Source organism: Parasteatoda tepidariorum, chromosome 3, assembly GCF_043381705.1.
Source record: "Parasteatoda tepidariorum isolate YZ-2023 chromosome 3, CAS_Ptep_4.0, whole genome shotgun sequence".
Lineage (NCBI taxonomy): Eukaryota > Metazoa > Arthropoda > Arachnida > Araneae > Theridiidae > Parasteatoda > Parasteatoda tepidariorum.
This window is the reverse complement of record NC_092206.1, coordinates 76,441,839-76,462,749: the sequence shown is the minus strand read 5'-3', so window position 1 is coordinate 76,462,749 and position 20,911 is coordinate 76,441,839. Positions and strand designations below refer to the sequence as shown.

At 28.6% G+C, this 20,911-nt stretch overlaps 1 protein-coding gene across 2 annotated transcripts in view; it reads right to left on the bottom strand.

Moving 5' to 3' along the window:
* Positions 1-20,911, bottom strand: part of LOC107439600 (uncharacterized) — a 91,532-nt gene that overhangs the window by 39,981 nt on the left and 30,640 nt on the right. Inside the window, exon 2 of one of the 2 annotated variants that reach the window (XM_016052252.3) lies at positions 19,110-19,181. The gene's annotated coding sequence lies outside the window, so the exon portion shown is untranslated. Of the gene's footprint in view, positions 1-10,402; positions 10,606-19,109; positions 19,182-20,911 lie in introns of those variants that run through there. The other variant, XM_016052256.3, reaches the window with a different exon arrangement.

Sequence of the window (20,911 nt, the reverse complement as noted above, 5' to 3'; positions counted from 1 at the left end):
AGGGGGAAAAACGCATTCATATTTTTTGTAACGAAAGAATGAAAATACGACATTCCAAAATTTGTACAACGTGAAATCTATTGCCTAAGAACAAATTATCACTTAGAAAATGTTGTAATATGGCAGATTTTATTAAAAAAAAATATAATTTTTAAGTAAGATAAAGAACACTTTCAGATTCTTTTATTATAAAAGAATGAAAATACGGCTTTTAAAAATTTTTGCAACTTACAATATATTTATTTTACAATTTATAGGCTTACTTTTATAGTCTTACAATACGGTCTATTTAATTGAAATCTGTAATGTGTCATCTTTGAGCAAAAAAAAGAGAGCTGTAATGCTTCATCGTTGAACAAAAAAAAAATATATATATATATATTTGTTTCACAATTTATAGCCTAAAAAGTTTTACAATACGGTCTATTTCATTGAAATCTGTAATACATCATCTTTGAGCAAAATAAGAGAGTTGTAATGCTTCATCATTGAGGGAAAAAAAGAACTGTCTAAAACAGTTAAATTAAATTAACCGGGTAACCTAAAATAATTTTTTAAACTAGATAGAACTTGAAGAACCCTAATGATTCCTAAAAATACATACGATTCTCATGATGTTTATGGAAGGGCATGGTCGAAATATTTTATATTAAGGTGAATGTTCCTCAAAATAGTCGTAAAATTGAATGCTTAAGAGCAATGGATCCATTTACAGACAAGTAAGTGATGCTTAACGACTCTCACAAGATTTATGAGTTTTGTGTTACATAGAGCAAATCAAACAAGTTTTATTGATGTATTTGGGCTTTATAATAATTCTTCATCAAAATACACTTGTCTTTACTCAAGCTTTACACATTTTATAAATCTGGAGTATAAGTAACATAAGGCTATCCATATATCACGTGATCTTTATTGAAACCCGACAGTATTTGTCAATCAAAGGTTTGTGTGTGTGTATATATATATATATATATATATATAGGTTAGCTCCATCAAGAAGTCCTCCACGAACTCCCAATACTCGATCCAGGAGTTCCCTTGTCCTCTGGATTGGGTTCAAAATTACAAGACTACAGCGTTCAATATTAGTCGTAAACCCATAAAATTGGTTCGGCTGTTCAACATCGGTTGCAAAAAAAAAAATTTTAAAAAATTCATGGATCAATGTGGATCGGTGCTACGTCACTAAATTAGTAAGTGGAATCACCTGCTTATTTTGTTTTCGTGCATTTAAAACTTGTTTCCTTAAAACTAAATAATTTAAAATCAGCGGTAATTAAAGTAAAATATTCAAATTCAAAGATTGATGCACTATAAAAAATTCCGGATTAAATCACAGCATAAAGTAACGGCACTTTGTGTGCATTATCCGTAAAATCCATTTAACATGAAATCCATTTTTACCGTAAAATATTATACCGTAATTTTTACAGTGATATTTACTTAATTAAAGTGATTCAGTGATTTTTACAGTAAAAATTACGGCAATCAAATTTTTTGTTCCGTAGCATGATCCTTTAACAATGGATTTTACGATAGAAAGTGACGGTACTTTTTACCATAATTTGACCCGAAATTTTTAAAGTGTATAGTTATATGTAATAGAAATACATCTGACCTTTTAACAAGTTATACTGCCAGTAACAAATTAATAAAGCTGAGAAAATATTGAGGAAAAAATAAAGCTCATTTTTTAAAGATTTTACGAATCCTAAGATATAAAAAAATGATAACATTTAAAAAAAAAATTCTATCATTTTCTACGAAATGAAATATTGAGAATACAAATAAATTATAGAAATATTGGAAATAACTCATAAGAATCTAGTTGATAAAAACTGACTCAGCCAAGTTTCTGTATATTATGTTCATTTTGTATAAACTTTGTCTTATGTAAGAATTTTTTTATAGATTTTTTCAAAGAAAGATGCTGAAAAATAATGGTTTTCGAATAACAACAATGACATCAAATAAACCGCAGACTTTGTATCAGATCGACTTTGTATCAGATCGACTTTGTATCAGATTGACTTTGTATCAGATCGACTTTGTATCTTTGTATCGACTGCTCAGAAGAAGAAAAAAATTCTGGTAAAATTACCGTACTGTATTGTAATGGCATTGCTGGAGAAAAAATAAATAAAATTCTGGTATTAAAAAACAAAATATACGGCATTTAAACCATTCATTTAGTAATTTTTTCGTTCATATAATAATGACTTAACAAAAAGTCTAGTTTCCAAAATTATAGTTCTAAAAACCGTTATTTTCAACTTTATTGAAAATCAAATGTAGAAAGTTTTCATCTATGCTTCTTACTTAATAAAATCACAGCTAACGAAAGTCTCAAGTTTTATTGTACAGTAGTACTTAAAATGTCAGTAACATTCTATTTCGAAGGTACTCAAACTCCGTAACTGCCATGAATTAACTGTGCATAAAAAAATTTATTAGTACTAAAAATACTTAACAGTTGATTACTTTGAATCTTCTTTTTTAATGATGTACCTTCAGATTTGGTAATGAAATTTTTATTAGGCGGCGAGTTTTTAATTAAATTGGAATAAAACAGTAGGTAGCTCGTTAAATTTGTAGCTAACTTAAAATCCGAAAATCAGTAGTAACAACGACGATCAAAATAGTTTTTATATAGACTGTTTTTAAAAAATAAACTAATTAAATAAATAAATAAATAAAATTAAATAATAAATAGAAATATTAATAGTTCAGTACAATAAAAAAAGTATGGTTAAACAAAACTATCAGAATATAGTAAAATTTACTGAGTTTCTGGCTTTATGGAAACACCAAATAAGTACAGGTAACTTTTAAAATTAATAATAAAATAATTGTTTTATAACCAGTGCTAAAATTTGATTAAGGTCTTAAAATTAGCTAATTTTATCATGATACCTTAGAGCCTGGTATAAAAACAATTTATTCGGTTAAATTTACTTCTCAAGTTTTTTATTTGTTGCTAAATGTTTGGAAATAAGAACTATAATTTTAAAAAGCAGAATTTCCGGTAAGCCGTTACCATATAAAATGAAAGGATTTTCAAATGAGCGGTTTTAGTATACCGTATATTTTGGTTTTTCTAACTAGAATCATCATGTTTTTTTTCCCTGCTTTTTTTATTGCCAGAAATATCTTTACTATACAGAACGGTAATTTTATCAGAACTCTTTTTTTTTTCCTCCGTGTATAAAACTCAAAAATGGCGAAAAATTTCGGACGGGATTTTCGTTGAGCACCAGGCTTACAGTTAGGACTGAAAGTAAGATTTAATAAAACAATTTAGGAAGAGTAAAATATGCGCTAACCGTTTAAATTTTTTTAACCAGTTTTTTCAGTTTTGCGTCTTGACATACATAAATTTTCAGGTCTGCTATCTGTAGAATACAGAATATTCTACGCAAAAAGATGAAACAGAATATTGAAAATAAAACTAGATAATATTATTAAATAAAACTATCACGTGTGAGACAAAATTGTAGTTTTTAAATCAGTTTTTTCTCATTTAAAAGCCTAAATTGTTGCTAATGTTTTAAGTAAAAACATGTCGAGAGACATTTTTTAAAAACACTTTAGTTTTAAACGAAAAGGTACCAAAAAAACTACTTTAGTTTTTTTTTCATGCCTAACAAAATATATTAAATATACGATAATTATCGACTACGATAGTATCGTTATCATTATCAGCAACGATAATCAAATACGATAGTGTCGTGAGTTAGTACTTACGAAGCTATAACGATAATTATCGCAAAAATATTGATTAAGGTAAAAATATTAAAAACTGGTTCACCCTTTGTGTACCGACAGGACTTATAAGTCCCACGAATATTATTTCCGTATAACATTGAAATAAAACAAAATATCACATCAGAACTTGTCTGTCCCGGTAATGTGACTTTCCATTTATCATTACTAGTGGACAACAATTATTTGAAGTTGAAATCATGTATGAAACTATTTAGCTGTTAATATTTCGTTCGAGGACATCATTTTATGATTCCTCAATTTTCAGCTTTATTCTATCTCGATCAATTCTGCAAGTAAGTCTTACCCATTTTTTATTGATTCATTATTATTTTCCACAATTTTTAAAACAAAATATTAAACCTCTAATTTTAATTAAAATTTTATAATATAATATATGTCCCAAATTAAAAACTTTAGGAAAAAAATTAGAAAATAATTTTAAAAAACTATTTGTCAAAATATAAAATAAATATTGCTTAATATGACAAAAAGGTTTCACACATTTTAGATAGTTTTTAATAATTTGGTGAAAATGGGGTTAATTTGCGAAAAATTTCACGATATATAGAAATTTCCTACAATTTATGCAACTCTAAATTAAAATTCCGATATTACAAATATTATTCAGCGTGTAAATTATGAAACAGTAATAACCGGTATTTCAATCGAATATGTGAAGTTGAATTAAAAAATTTAAAATATTACATCAATCCAATATCCTCACGTCTTCTTATACTAAGAGGATAAATGTTTATGTATCATCATAGCAACGCTATAAATCCGCTACATTTCCCTTTGTGTCATTTGGGGCATCAAATTCTCGCCAAGATAAGGCACGCCTTTTTTTTTAAATTTTGTGTACCGTGAAAGTTAATGACCATTTTTTTCATTACAGCCTTTGAATTTTTAATAAGCCTTAAATCTTATTTCACTTTTATGTTTCTTATTTTCCAAAACAGATTAAAAAAAAGAAAACATAAGGAAGAAGTTTTAGATTATAGGTTATCGTAAAGTCTTTTATTCTTTTTCGATGTTCTGGCAGAATGATTCTGAAATTCTCAGACAAAAAGATGAGTTTGAAATTGTAAGAAAGGCGCAACCGTGCGTAGACATAACATTAGATAAGTCCTTTATTGGGCATTAGTTCTAACAACTACTTTTGACTTTTATCCAAAAGGGAAAACCCTCAGCTGCAAAGAATTCCGAGCCTTAGAGCAAACGCCAGAATGCAAGATAATTGCATATTTGCTTTTTGTAGATAAATAATTTGCTAATGTAAATAAATATACAAGAACAGGCATTACACAAATTGTCTTCTCGCGATTTATACAAGATCAGTAGAAACTTGCTTTGTAAAAGGTTCTTAAAGCGAAAAAAATAAAAATAATAATGCAGAATGGAACAGGAAAACGGGAAATTGTTAAGTAACGAAATTAAAGCAACCTCACTTTTAGTAATGTCCGAGAAATTTAACAGTTTCATCCTACTTATACGGCATCTTATGTCTTAAAAAAATATTCTTAAAAACTTTTGAAATGAAGAAATAAATAATAACCTGACCAAGTATAGCAAGAAAAAAAAAGAAAAGCAAGAAGGTACATATAAGAAAGATATAATATTAATACAGTATATAGAAAGATATAATAATATAATATAATAAATAATAGATATAATGATATAATAATAATTATACTGCATCTTACGTCTTAAAAAATATTCTTAAAAACTTATAAAATGAAGAAAGAAATAATAACTTGACCTAGTATAGCAAGAAAAAAAAAAAAGAAAAGCAATAAGGTACATATAAGAAAGATATAATAATGATATAATATAATAAATAATAGATATAATAATAATTATACGGCATCTTATGTCTGAAAAAATATTCTTAAAAACTTATGAAATGAAGAAAGAAATAATAACTTGACCTAGTATAGCAAGAAGAAAGAAAAAAGAAACACAAGAAGGTACATATAAGAAAGATATAATAATAACAACAGAATAGCATAATAATAACATGAAATAAAATTGTCACTGGAGTTGCGGATAAATTTATCAAAGAAATAAATTTAACACAGGAAAAATACAACTAATTTAAAATATAATTAGATTATCTATCACAGAGTTTCTTAAACTGTGGGTCACGACCCTAATTAAGATCGCATGTCCTGGTCACCAGAAATTTTTTGCAATTTTGATATTTCTTTAACTTATTATAATAATCTTACAATTACCAAATATTTTTTGAATCATGTATCTAAAGATAAAGATATTTGGGAGACAACATTTTCGTCTTTCCTCACCATTGAATCAAAGCGTCGATTGAAAAAAAATTAAGTGCTTCGTCCTGCTGTTTTGTCAAGATTTAATAATATATTTAAAAATAAACATGCACACCTTTTCTATTGATACTTAATCCTCACATATGAGCTGTTTTAGAAGTAAGTATAAAATAATAAGAGACTATATTCAATAAGTGACAATATACAATAAGTGACTATAGACAATAAGTAACTACACAATAAGTGACTTCACTTAATCTACAGACTATATTTACTGTTTGAATTTGCACAAGTAAATTAATTTATTTTTAATATTGTATATTTTATTAAGTAATATACAATAAGTGACTATAGACAATAAGTAACTACACAATAAGTGACTTCACTTAATCTACAGACTATATTTACTGTTTGAATTTGCACAAGTAAATTAATTTATTTTTAATATTGTATTTTATTAAGTATGTTACTCAATTGAAATTTTCACATTGTTCTATATCTTAAAATTAAAGCTAGTAACATAAAACTGCAGTAATATACTACAGTATAAATAAAGAAACTGGGAGTTTCATTCGCACAATGCTTGGATCCCACAAAAGTTTCGTAAATATTATGGGGTCTCCGCACCAAAAAGTTTAAGAAACCCTGATCACTATAACAACTTGACTTTAAACCGCTTAATCCAATTCGAAAAATAAAGTAAAACTGATCTGAAACCAAATTGGAATAAACGAAAAAATAAAAGATTAATTAAGATGCAACTAAATAATAACAAAAATAAAATAAACTATAGAAATAAAGAACATTAAAAAAAATAATTTTTTAAAGGTACAAATAACGGACCTACAGTTTAAAAACACATCAAATAAAAAAAAAAAGCGCGCCATTTAAGAAAAGCAATATGTTATACAATTTTTCTTTTACGAACGGTAACGAAGCGGAAACGAGAAGACACAATCCTAATTTGCGAAAGTTGGTCTTCTTTTATTACATTTTAATTATAACCTGCCGTTTCACTTTTCGCCAAATGGTGAGATGCTGCAATTGATACTTTTTGCGTGATCAAATACTACACGATTATGTAAATTACAACACAGTCATAGAGAGCAAATGATGTTACAAAAGTTGGTCATGAATTTTTTCCTCGCGCCAACCTGTTTGAATAGAATAAATAAATAAAAAAATGGCGCTTGTATAGAAGCGCTTCCTTTTTATTATTATTTTTCTTTTAAATAAAAAAAGCGCAAACGAGATACTGCTTAAAGAGAATTACAAAATAGACACATGAATAGAAATTATGAACGGAAAATCATTTTTTCCTATTAACCTTGATGTTGTAACCCCTTTCACTTTTGTGTCGTATAATAAATAATTATCGTTAAGTTCAGTGTTATATTGAATGAAAAAGGACGTAAAAAAAGCATTTGGGAAAGTTCTATTTTGCTTTCAATAATATTGAAAATCAACTGACCTTAATTATAGCGTTAGGCATAACAACACATAAAATATTTTTGCTGACAATAAACCTAATTACTTTTAATGGCATGATATGTATAATTACAATGTTATATAAGGATAATATATTTACATACACTTGCTCAATAAATATCATCTATTTTTTTAATTAACAATGATAAGAAAACAGTATTTGATTTCACAGCTAACTGATAAAATAAAGCTTAAAAACTAAAAATAATTAAATAAATTAGTTGGTAAAAGTAGTTAGGCACAATAAGCCTAAAAACAAAAATAAATAACTAAATAAAAAATGAATGAAATAAAATTCACGAATCATTATTAAATAATCGTCATCATTAAATTTAGTAAAGTTAACAACAAGCTAGGAATTTTTTTTTAAAAAAATTACTTATTTTGCAGATAAAAGAAATTATTTTCTTTTCAAATGTTAAATTTTGACAACTATTGTAACTATGTATTTCAATTTCGATTCCCTCAAAAATTACACGCTTGAAATGAACAAGATATTTGAACAATATTCATTATTCTAAAACGCATCATAAGTCTATTTTACCATTGACAATCGAAACTCGTGAGGCGTAATAAATTTCAGAAATATAAAAAACACACCAATGCCAAAAATATTATATAGCAGGTAATATTACATTTTTCAGTGAAGCCGTATTAACTACAAGTTAGGCGGAAGTAATTGATGGGTAAAAAGGTAGGCCTCATCCGGTGTGTGTGTGTGCCGAGTACACTGACTGAAGCGTGCCTTTTTCGCAGATGTAAGCAGGCAGCTGCGCCTTGAACCATTAAACGTTAGATGCCTCTGAAAAGCGCGGGTTTTGAATTTCTTTACCTATTTTCTTACCTCACGATTAAATTCGTGTATGATATATTGTGAACGTAAAAACCCTAAATGCTTAAGGACCAGGGTTGCAAGTTTGTTATAGGTATTAAAAAAAAAAAAAGATAAAAACATGGCAGAATTTTAAAAAATTTCGAACAAACAAATATACAAAAAAAAATTTACATTGCATAGACACGTAGCTGTAACCCGCCCGCCCCCCCCCAAAAAAATTTTTTTTTAGACTAAATAAAAAATTTATCAAATAAAATTCATGAATCATTATTAAAAAATCATCATCATTAAATTTAGTAAAGTTAACAACAAGCTAAGACTTCTCTTCTTTTTTTTTAAATTACTTATTTTGCAGATAAAAGAAATTATTTTCTTTTCAAATGTTAAATTAAATTTTGACAGCTATTGTAACTAAGTATAATTTCAATTAAAATGCATGCATAAGAAGGCGTGGACATAGTGCAAACAATAAAATAAACCTAAATTGAAAAATTGAAAAAAAATTTATCAATGTTTAATTTTATGTTATCTCAACATTTGTATTATTCAACTGAGCGGAATTTTGGTACAAAATATTGTACATTGTTAAATTATTCTCGCTAATGTTTCGTCGTTTTTCCATTATGCGTTTGCTATCATTTTATATTTTTCCCTCCTTTTTTATTATGGAAATTTTATTGTCCATTGCAGAGGCATCTCTCACTTTATTAAATTTTCTAATTAGAGAGGAAACAAATTAAACTTTTTCGACCTTTTGTTTTTTTATTACTTTTTAAATAGGCATGGTTTCCTCATTAATTTATAATCCAAAGAATAAAACAACCACTTATTGAAAGGAATTTGAACTAATGATAAATTATTTTCTAGTCATTTCGCTAATCAACAAATTTTGCTTTTTAAATAAAAACTGATCATCGTATAACTATATAGTTCCCAAAACTGGTAATATTTTGTATTTAATTCCAAGAGATTGATTTAAAAATGCAGGGTCCTTGTTGCAAAACTGTTTGGGGTCCTCAAGCTCGCATAGCGTCTCAGGCCCTATGATAAATCATACTATAATAAGAGTGATTATATGGCTTAGTAAAAACAAAAATACTTTAAAAATGATCTTATTAAATACTTTATAAGTAAATCATTGTGTTTCGAAAGAAAACTATAATTAACAATATATTTTTGCTTGTGGTGACGGTGTGCCAAGAAAAAGAAAAAAATAAATATTGGAGAAGCAAAAAATTTTATGTTCCGAAAAAAAATATTGCGAAATTTGGAAAGAAAATGTTAAATGTTATTTATTAGATGCCGTTATTCGCCAAAGATGTTGAAACAGTGAAAAAAAATGAACTATATGTTACAATGTCCCAGAAAGAAAAGCTATAACAAACAAAATATATTAAATAATTTGTAACTTCTTGTTTGTGTTATTATTATACCGGAAAAACGAACACCAATCAATATTTAGCGAACTAAACTAATTTTGCTTCAAGAAAAATTACTAAATTTTAAAGAAAAAATTATTAAATTTTAAAGGGGGAGGTATGTTTTCCACTTTTTTTTAAATCTAAAAAAAAATGTTTAGACAGTAAAAGAAATTGTACTACTTTAGTATAACTTAAAAGAATATTATATGCAATCAACTGCATAAAAATATTATAATTTCCAGTGAAAATGACGAAGAATATTATTTTAGGCAAAATTAAAATTTTAAATTATGTTAAAAACAAAGGGATTATCTGTATGCAATACCGAATGTAGTATGTAAATTGTAAACCCAATAAAGCACCTAATACAATACAACATTAAAAAAAATTTCTTAATGAAATTTCAAAATAAAAGTTAATAATTAGTTAATAATTAGTAGAAGTTAATAAATTTCAAAATGAAATTTATTAACTGAGGCAGAAAATAAGTATTTCAAAAAACAAACTGAAAATATAAGTTTGGAAAAACAATTCATTTTCTAAATCATTGTTCGAAAAAACAAAACATTTTATAAACTGAGTCAGAGGAAAGAAAAGCTATAACTCACCAAACGACTAACTCAAAATAATTGTAAATCCAAAACAGTATAGCGCACGCAAAGAAAGCGATCTCATTTACAAACCACCCGTTCTCTTCTCATCGTTGAAGCATCCTCATCACAAAGAGTATCAAAATCATCCCCATCCTTTTTTAGAACATCATCAATCGGCTCCACTTCTACCAATGAAGGCCCAATAAGGGCGATTGGAGAACAGCTTGGCGTGTTCCGACAATACACCAGAACGAAACGCACCGACGCGTGGGTAACGGAACAAAACTATCACAAAAGGAACGTCATATGGATACAAAAACAGGGGTGCTGCGACCGTTTTATTTTCAGTTTTTGTTCTATACCTTCATCCGGAGGATGCCGCGAGCAACAGGCTGCGAGAGATGAAGCGTTGCTTTTTTTTTTCTTCCATTAAGTAGGAGCCGGTAGCCAAGCCTTGAGGTTATTAGAAATGGATGGAACAATGGGTTAAAGCGTGATGGATCACTCGAACAGATCAGAATCGATGAAATTTGGCAAAAATAAATTGCTCAGATGAGTTTCTTGTTATGTATGTTCGTGCGGATGAGGTAACGCTGAATAAAAGCACCTATTTCTGTAAGGATTGTGAACTTGTAAAAAGGGCATATCAGGAATTTAATTTCGATCAAAATCGACACGGTTTGGAAAAAAGGACAAAGATGATACGATTACTCTTTTAATTACAAAATACAGAAATCAATGAACGGTGAAAAAAAAGGGTTTTGACCTAATTTTTAAGTAGTTTAATAAAGTAAGCGTAAACCAGCGAAACGTAACTAAAGAATAGAGAAACTTAATTAAGTTATTTAATTTTTCTGTTTATCGTTACTTCCCTTTTATTTGCTTCTAAAAAACAGGAAAGTTAGAAACAAGAGTTTAAAACAAAAGAAATAATTAGGTTTTTTTCCTATTAATTTAATTTTATGGTTGGAGTACCTATAATAGTAACTAAATGATCGTAACGATTTAGGTTTTAAAAAGTGCAACAGCATTACTAATTAACTTTTGTTCATTATTTAGCATTACCTGAATAAAGCGATTGCTAATGAATTTGAAAACATTCTAATATAGAATAGAATACAACATATACTAAACAATTTCGTGTTAACCCCTTAAAGATCGGTTAATTTTCCAAGAAAACGGTCATAAAAGTGCCTATTTTTTTGGTTTTTGTATTTGTATTACGTATTTGATTAGTGCTGCAACTAGTTTAAAATAAACTAACTATCTACAATTACCTTAAAAATATCCTGGTACTGCCATCAGGAGTGTAAAAGGAGAAATAAAATGTTTTCCGGGCAAAAGAAATGAATTAGTTTTATTCTTATTGGCGCGTTGCTACTGAACACTCACGGATCACGCTACTGATCACGGGAGCGAGAAATAGCGGGAGAAATCTCACCCCGTCATTTTCACGGGAGCGAGAAGGAAGGGGTTTAAAAATTAATCAAATATAGAGGAGAATAAATCGATTACTAAAGAATGAGATGTGAAAATAAATCAAATATAGAGCAGCATGAAGCAATTACTAAATTTAAAAGGAAAATATTCAAATGCAGAGAGGAATATTGTAGTTAATAAAGAATTTAATGTGAAAGCATTCAAATATAGAGTAGAAGAAAGCGGTTACCTCAGAATGTGACATGAAAATATGCAAATAAAATGGAATAAAATGATTACAAGAAAAATTGTTTTGAAAATTAACCAAATATAGAGGGGAATAAAACAGTTACTAAGAAAAGTGATGTGAAATAATTCAAATAAAAAACAGATAAAAGCTGTCACTAAAAATGTAGCGTGAAAATATTAGAATATAGAGTGGTATATGGTGGTCACTAAAGAAACTAATCTGTAGATATTCAAATATAGAGGGGAAAAAAGCAGTTAGTTACTGAAGAAAATGATGGGAAAATATTTCAAATATAGATTAGAGCTAGTCTCCTGCTGTATATGCGGACTTGATTTTTTTAATGTCGATTAAGTTTATATTTTGTAATTTACTGGAGATAGAATATAAAACAAGTAACGCAAGATTATAAAATAAAGAAGATAATCAAACTTAAACTTCGATAAAATTTTCGTTTAACTAACTTATTTTTTTCTTTTACAAAACTTAGAAACTGTTTAACTGGTTCGCACAATTTTGATATCCATCTACTAAACAGCAAAATAATTTTACACTGGTTGATAAAAATCAAAAAGTTTATATTCAAAATATTCATTAAATTTTTAGAAATGTTATCCTTTTAGCTACAACTTAGATTATCAAGTCTTTTATATTATCTTTTCATTAGTCTTAGATAATTCAAGTCCTGATAATGTCTCTCATTAAACTTTTTTTAATCCTTAGGAAAAAACTGACCACTAAGTCTAAAATCGTAGATTCTCCTATATTTTTAAATCCTTTCTCCTCTTCCCTTCCTAAAATTAATTTAAGGACATTTTGAACGACCATATGAATTACATATTATGGTCATACTTGTTTTTATTGGAAATATTTGATTTTATTCTTAGAAACTAATTGTTAACGCAAACAAAATATTTACTTCAAAATTTTTTTAAAAATATAATTTTTTTTTAATAACGGCAGGCACTGAATTTTCGTTCTCCGCCTTAGAAGATGCCGGAAGTGCTGCTCATTTATCGTTACCACCTGTGAACCAAAGTCACGGAGGCGAGCAACATTACCCTCGCCACACTGCCACAAATACCCGTTCATAGGGTGGGCCACATTCATACATTAACCCATCAGAAGACAGCACAGAGAGAGAGAAACATCCATGCACAGAGCGGGATTCGAACCCGCAGCCATTGGCCTCGCAGTCAGGTACGCTAACCACACGGCCACCTAGCCGGCAATTAAAAGAAAAATAAATAAATAAATAAAAAAATATATAATTTTAAATTTTTATTCACTATTACTATTTACTTTATTTCACTATTACTATTTTCTTTATTTACTTTATTTCAGATTAATATCAGAAAATATCACAAAAAATGAGCCAGTTACTTTTAAATAAAGACACGATTTTGTTTTATAAAAAATTTTATTTTCCTAAATATGATTTTTTATAACTCATTATATTAATTATCTTTACTGATTTTGTATTAATAGTTTAAGTATTTTTTTTTCTTTTTGTTAATTATCTACCACATTAATATGCATACTATTACAATGAATAATGCGTAAGTTGACTGCACTGCATTACTTTAGCAGTCAGCTTTGTCAGATGATCAACTTACAGGGTGGAATGAATACAAGATAAGTAGGTGGTCAATTTACAAAGGTTTTACTTTCTTATAGCGTTTAGGGTAAATTCGGTTCTTGGTAAAATAAATGAACTTAGACAGGTGGTCAACTTGACAAGTTTCAGTGTATTAAGTTGCAAAGGAATTGTTATTTTCCTCTCATTAAAAATATACTTCAATAATTAAATATTTCCTTACACCCACATTTCTTGCCGAATACAGAACGTCTTCGTACAAAAGACATTAATGTAAAAGAATACATTTAAGGACTAAATAAAGATAAAGGCTATGATATATACAATTAATTTATCAAAGAAAAACATCAAGTATGATAAACTTAGTTTAGTTAGCACTATTAAGGTAGATTAAAAACAGGAGTTGATCTACTTTTCATAAATATAGCCCTCTGGCGTTCATTCTATTATAGACGGCGATCTCAATGAATGGTGTTACAAAAGTCTTTTGAGTTAATGAGATAATTTGCACCTGGCTGGTGGGAATGAGGATAGCAATTAGTAAAAAAGTAAGATCCCACAATCGATACGTAAGATCTTTTTTTATACAGCAGTGAATAGGTGTTAGCCACAGATTAAATCATCAAAGCCTTTTTATCAGAACACAGCAATTAAGATAAGATGGACTGAAAGTAGTGAATAAGATAAGATAGCTAGAGTTGTTGCGAATAAATGTCAGGTAAGATGACATATATTTGATAAAAAAAATTAGCTTTGTAGCTTTACTCTTGGAAAACTAGAGTATAGTATTTCCTTTAAAAAAAAAAGGTGAAGAAAAGGAAAAAAGACCAAAGAATTGATCAAACAATTCGCTTATATATCTATCAACTAATTCGCCCATATCCTGATGCACCAATCCGTTAATATTGCAATTAACTGATTAAAATTTTTCCCATTCACAGCTTTGCTCCTTTACTGCTCCACGAATTCATCAATGCGAAGATTCGATTTCACTAGGGTAATTTTATTGTATAATTTTATAACCGTCATTGAACAGCCGACCCAATTTTATGGGTTTACGGCTACTTATGTTCAACTCCGTAGCCTTGGTAATTTTTAACCCAATCCAGAAGACAAGGGAACTCCTGGATCGAGTATTGAGAGAAATTTTCCTTCGTGGAGGACTTTTTGATAGAGCTAACCCGTATTTGCGTTACATGGAGAGGAAGACCACGAGAATCTCACACGGCAAAGGGACTCTAACCCATGATCTGTCTACCACTGAGGATATTTCACGCCAGCACTGTGGTCGGTGCAAGCCGGATGCGGAATTCGTATCGACTGGGATTAAAACCCGGTTCGCCTTATTGGAAGGCGAACGTTTCACTAGGGTAAAAAAAAATTCTGTTGCATGAGATCTTAGATATTTTTAAATCGCTGATTTCGAAACTGCTTTCGATTTCTCTCACCAAGCTATTAAGAAAACAAAAAACCAGATTTTTAATCTCTTTTTTTGTCAAAATGTCAAGTTTAAAAAAGGTTTTTTTTTTAGAACAGGGGATCACATAAATTTCGTGACATACTTCAAGGAAAGTTGGGGCACATCATCAGGATTAAAATTACACGTAAATGTCATCGTACGCGGTTAGGAGCTCTTCCTTATTATGATCTGTTGAGAAACACGGAGAAAAAAACAGTTCATAATAAAGAGTCGCATAAATTTTGCGGCATAGGGATTCGCATAATTAGTTTGTATACATGGCTTCGTGCCAGCCTTTGTGTTAAATAATAAATAAACCAAATTTTTATTGGTGAAACAACATAGAATGTGCCACTTAAGAGAATTTATACTTGGCGGGCTTGGCTTACTCGAAATGGAATGGAAAAAACAGTTGCTAACGTAAACAAATGTCGCGTTTCAACATCCATCATTCAAGATCCATACCGATGATGACGTCGCTTGCAGAGTTCCAATTTCATCTAAAATAGCGCATATGATTTCATAACCTTCTGTTCTTCATTTCATAATTTTGTACACAGTACTATACCTTTTCTTACAATAAATTTCAAAATTAAAACGAGCAAGATCAAAGGTTACATACAATATACTTAAATTTTAAAAACCCATGAGATTTTAACCATGTTTTTAGAATTCTGTCCCACTGTTTTCGATTCACTCCGTTTTACGATACTTAGCAAAGCGAGAAGCAGTAAATAGCTTCGGCAACGTGAACTTTCGACTAGTTTAACAAGCTTTATTATTTATTAAAGAAAAAGATTTTACTACAATGCATACATCAATATAACACATTTTTCACTCATCCCTATCAACCAAATTGAACTTTAATTATTACCAAAAAGCATTTTGAGAGTTCATTTGTTCAATGTAGCTAATGAATTGAACAAGAAAACATACACATATTGTTTCACGCAGATAAGATATATTTATTTTGAAAGTAAAATTATTTTACGTTCGTTAACTTCCTTATTTACATAGCAGAAATAGAAACCAGTTTCATCAGATTGAAAAGTTGAAAGAGTTTAATTAAATGTTATTAGTAATCACAATGAAGAAATATCAAACATGGGAAAGGCAATACATTAAGAAAAACCAGAAAACCATTGTGCTCCATTTTTTTGTTCAGTTCACATTTACAATTTCTGTAGTTTCTTTTTAGTTTTTTTTTTAAATCATCTATAATATACTCACTCTAAAGTATTTATCGTAATGCTGGAACACCCATAAACTTTAAGCCGTCAGTTTTTCAAATAAAAAAAAATTCAGTCCTTAAAATTGTATATAAAATAAAGTCTCATTCTTATTACATAAACATATACTAGATCGAACTTTCAGTAAATTCTGTTTGATAAATAATTTTATGCCGATCTAAGATTCACCTTGATTTTAGGCCTACTTTAACATTCTGTGAATGCTCTATCACAATACTGATGCAATTAATACAATGTGCAACACCACATCCGTCATACAATGTTCATGCGAAGTTCATCAAAATCGTTCAACATCAAACCCTTATTAAAATAAAAGTTAACTCCATTGAGTTTCCCTTAAAGCTAATTTAAAAATTCTAAATTGCTTAATAAATAATATTTTATTCGACATCAACAAATCTCAGTAAGCTCTGAAAGTCAGCTTATATAATTTTAGGTAAATATAGCAATATTTTAGAGTGTTACATCTCAGAATCCGTTCCTAATCTTCCACCATAACCAATATATTGGGCAGCATTCCGTACAATTTTTTCACTGAAACAATAATAATATTTGAAGATTTTTTTTTCTATTTGCGTGCCTTTAGAGAGCTATTGTCTGCGACAAAACATAGTTGGTTTTACCCTCGTTGGTCGGTGTTTTTAATTATTACGAAAACTCATAGGAAAGGTTAGAAATTCAATTCAATTGATCTTTTAGAAAATGTTATGACACATAAATATCTCATTATTTTGAGTCTATTTGATTGAGTTATGTTACCAAAATGTTAAGAATATACATTAAAAAATACTAAAAATTAAAATTTATAACTTCTTACGTAATAAAATAACTAAAAAAGTTAATTAACTTAATTTTTTCGAAAAGAAATATTCCCTTGCATTCACGAATTTACTTTCTTCTAAGCAAAGTAAAAATCGCATTATCTGCCATAATTCAAAGCTCAAATTTCTGGAATACCAGTAACCCTAAATAATCTTAACTAAGGAAAAAAGACATTTTCTTCTTAAAAAATTTAGTTTCTTGTGTTTAATATTTCTCTAATAGACATACTTCGAATCACCATTTCGATCAATTCCGAAAATAAGTTAATAAATAATAATTCTTTTCGTCACATGTATTAGTTACACATTCTCACGATCCCTTACTAAATCTTCCACGTCCATAAAAAAGCAATAGAGATTAACCTATATTTTAAGTAGACGAGTTCACTTACATTAGAGTAGGAAAAAAATTCATGCCAGATATGCAGAGCGCATCTAGCAAATTGCATAACCCAGACATATATGACAAAGAAATTAAATTACTCATCCTTAAACTACTTCGCGAAATCCAGCCTTATACTTTTAAAAACATTTTATTTGTTTACAACTGTTTATTTGGTACAAAGAGAAAAAATATAAGTGCCTATTTTGAAAAAAGTTAAATGTAAATTGTTTTAGTTACAGTCATTAAGACATTAATGCTCGACCCGCATTTTTCAATAGTTAGTGTTTTAAATTTAAATGTAAAACAAAAAATAATCACAACTGAAAAGTTTCCATTATATTAAAAAAAGCTGACATTTTAAAACGCGATGCAAAATGTAAAAACAATCAAATATTAAAAATACAAAGCTTTGAAATAAACACGGTTAAATAAAGAAAATAATTTATTTTTATCACAAATAAAAAAATTGTGAGCAAAATGGAACATTTTAAATTGTGATAGAAGTTCAGTTGGTGAAGAGAAAATCATGAGCCGTAACGTTTTTCATTCTAGCTGCGAAAAAAAAAAACTTAATTTTTTTCATAAACTAGAAAAAAGTATTTATTAATTTTATTAACATTATTTTATTCTTTATAGTTTTATGTTAGTTTGTTAATATCGCGAAGAGGTAAATATTCCATTTGGCGATTAATTTTTTTTTTAGTGATTACGCAACAGTGAAAACTAACAATGAATTCCGCATCCGGCTGGCACCGACCACAGTGCTGACGTGAAATATCCTCAGTGGTAGACGGATCATGGGTTAGAGTCCCCTTGCCGTCAGGTTAACCGTGGAAGGTTCTTGTGGTCTTCCTCTCCATGTAACGCAAATGCGGGATAGTTCAATCAATAAGTCTTCCGCGAAGGCGAAATTCTCCCAATACTTGATCCAGGAGTTCCCTTGTCTTCTGTATTGGGTTCAAAATTACAAGGCTACGGAGTTGAACATTAGTAGTCGTAAACCCATAAATTGGGTCTGCTGTTCAACGATGGTTATAAAACTAGAATTCGGCAAAGGTACATAGTTATAATGCTTGTACAATGTATATGTGCTGTCCCCTTGTGAAGCGAAGAAATATTATCAATATTCTTTTAAGGAAATTTTTGAAACACATCCAGTATAAGAAAAAAATTTAATAAAAAAGATTAAAAAATTATGAGAAACATAAAATATTAAGTGATTTTCGTCATTTACTATAATAATTTTTAACAGTGATACGAATAACGGTAAAAATTTACATTTGGGAACTTGCAACTCAAGAAGAAGCGAAGCGATTATACCTACGCTGACTTCACTTGCGGGCATCCAATTGATGCTACCTGAAAAATGATTGATATGATTGATATGAATCTGTAACAATGAAATCAATATTCTATGCTCCCTTCGAAAATTTTGTTTCTTTGTATAGATTAAGGATTAATACAATAATAAGAAATAGTTAACGAAATTATGTTATAATACACAAAAATCTAAAAAGAAAGTACAAAAAAATCTTTCTACTTACAGCCATAAGACCAAACAACATAATGCATCAATTTTAATTCGTTGTATCCATTTATTTTGTCAATTTTTAAATCTGAAAAAACAAAATAAAGAAATAAATGCACAATTTATAGACTGCATTTTGAACACTACGAAGATTTAATATTATTTCTTCAACTTAAAATAAAGGACAATAGAATAATGATAAGAGAACGTTTAAAAATATCGATTCTTAAATCTTCATAACTGTTAAAATAAAAACTTGAACATTACAGAATACAAGCTGTGCCTTTAATTTGTAGCAACAATGGCTACACGTCATAGAGGACAGGTAAGGCCAGGATACCTCAGCTTTTCTTTTAAAAAAATTATTACTAAAACAGAAGGTTTTTTAAAATATGGCAAAACTTTAAAAAAATTTTCTTTCTTGATTAATGTTTAAAAAGCGCTTTCTAAGTTTTTGAGATGAACTTAAACGAAATATTTTAAATTAAAACATAATTTTATTTTTTCTGTTTGTGTCGATGAAAATTAATTTTTTGATGATAATGATGGCCCATCATTAATTTTTTGATAAAAATTAGCAAGATCAAGAAACACTTTTGAGATATAGAAAGTATGCACAAGTACAGTGAATCAATTATAAATTAATATCTACAAGCAATAATGTTTGTTTCTACAATTAATGTCTGCTTAGATAATTAATATCTGTTTAGACAATTTGCAATTAATCTGTAAAATCAGATGATTATTTAATTACTTGAACCAGTACAATCTATGACAGCAGTTTCTGAACGGTGTTCCACAGAACCCTAGGTTCCGAGAGTAAGGGCTTGTTTTTACCTAACAGTAATGATTTTTTTGAAATCTGCGATTGCAATTAGATCTAATTAATAATCTATTATTCATTTAATATTTCGGTACTCTTTACGAAAAGAAAAAGTAAATTATCTCTTGAAATGAAATAGATTTTTTTTAAATCATTATTTTTCTAACAACAATATCTTGAATAAATTATGAAAAAGATCTGAATTTCTGAAAAAATGCTTTAGTATTTCCCTATGCGCTTTTCAAATCAAAATAAAATAATAAATTCGTTAATAAAGAAATATGTTTCCCTGGTAATCATTTTCAACGTTTATAGCAGATCTTTTAGCTTTCATTTACATTTATTTTACTTATTCATTTTCAACTAATGTTTTTACGCCAAAAACAAATTTAAAACTAAATTAAATACATCTCCAGAATTGAGAATTCAACAGTCGGATATAAAACCTAATTTTAGACTACTAATGAACAAAACTAAGAAAATTCCATTTCTCTCATTAAATATTTTCAAAATACGGTAGTTTTTTATTGGTTTATAAGCTTTTAATTGTTTTTACCACGTTTATATAAACTTCGTGTATGTCTGTCCGGGTGGAATTTTGTAATCGATTTTAAACTAACTTGCCGACTAGCTACAAACTTCAAATTTGGTACATAGTTTAGAATTGGATGACAATGCATGAAAATTAAGAGAAAAAAGACATACAAAGTAAAATAAAATTAAAATTTAAAACAATTCATTTTAGAGTCAACTCGAGATTGTCTTTTGTTGTCGATTCCATTATTTCAAATTCGTATTACATGTCAGGTGAAAAGATTTTTATTGTCGGAGTATTTTTATTGGCTGAAAAATCACGTGGTAGGATCCAGTTTTTCCTCATTCATTTCCAGATTGTTTTGGTTCCCTTGTTGTATGAGACGCATACCTGCGATTTCCATATGAACCGTCATTCAGTTACTCTGGAGACGTCGTTAATGTAGCGTAATTAAGTAAGT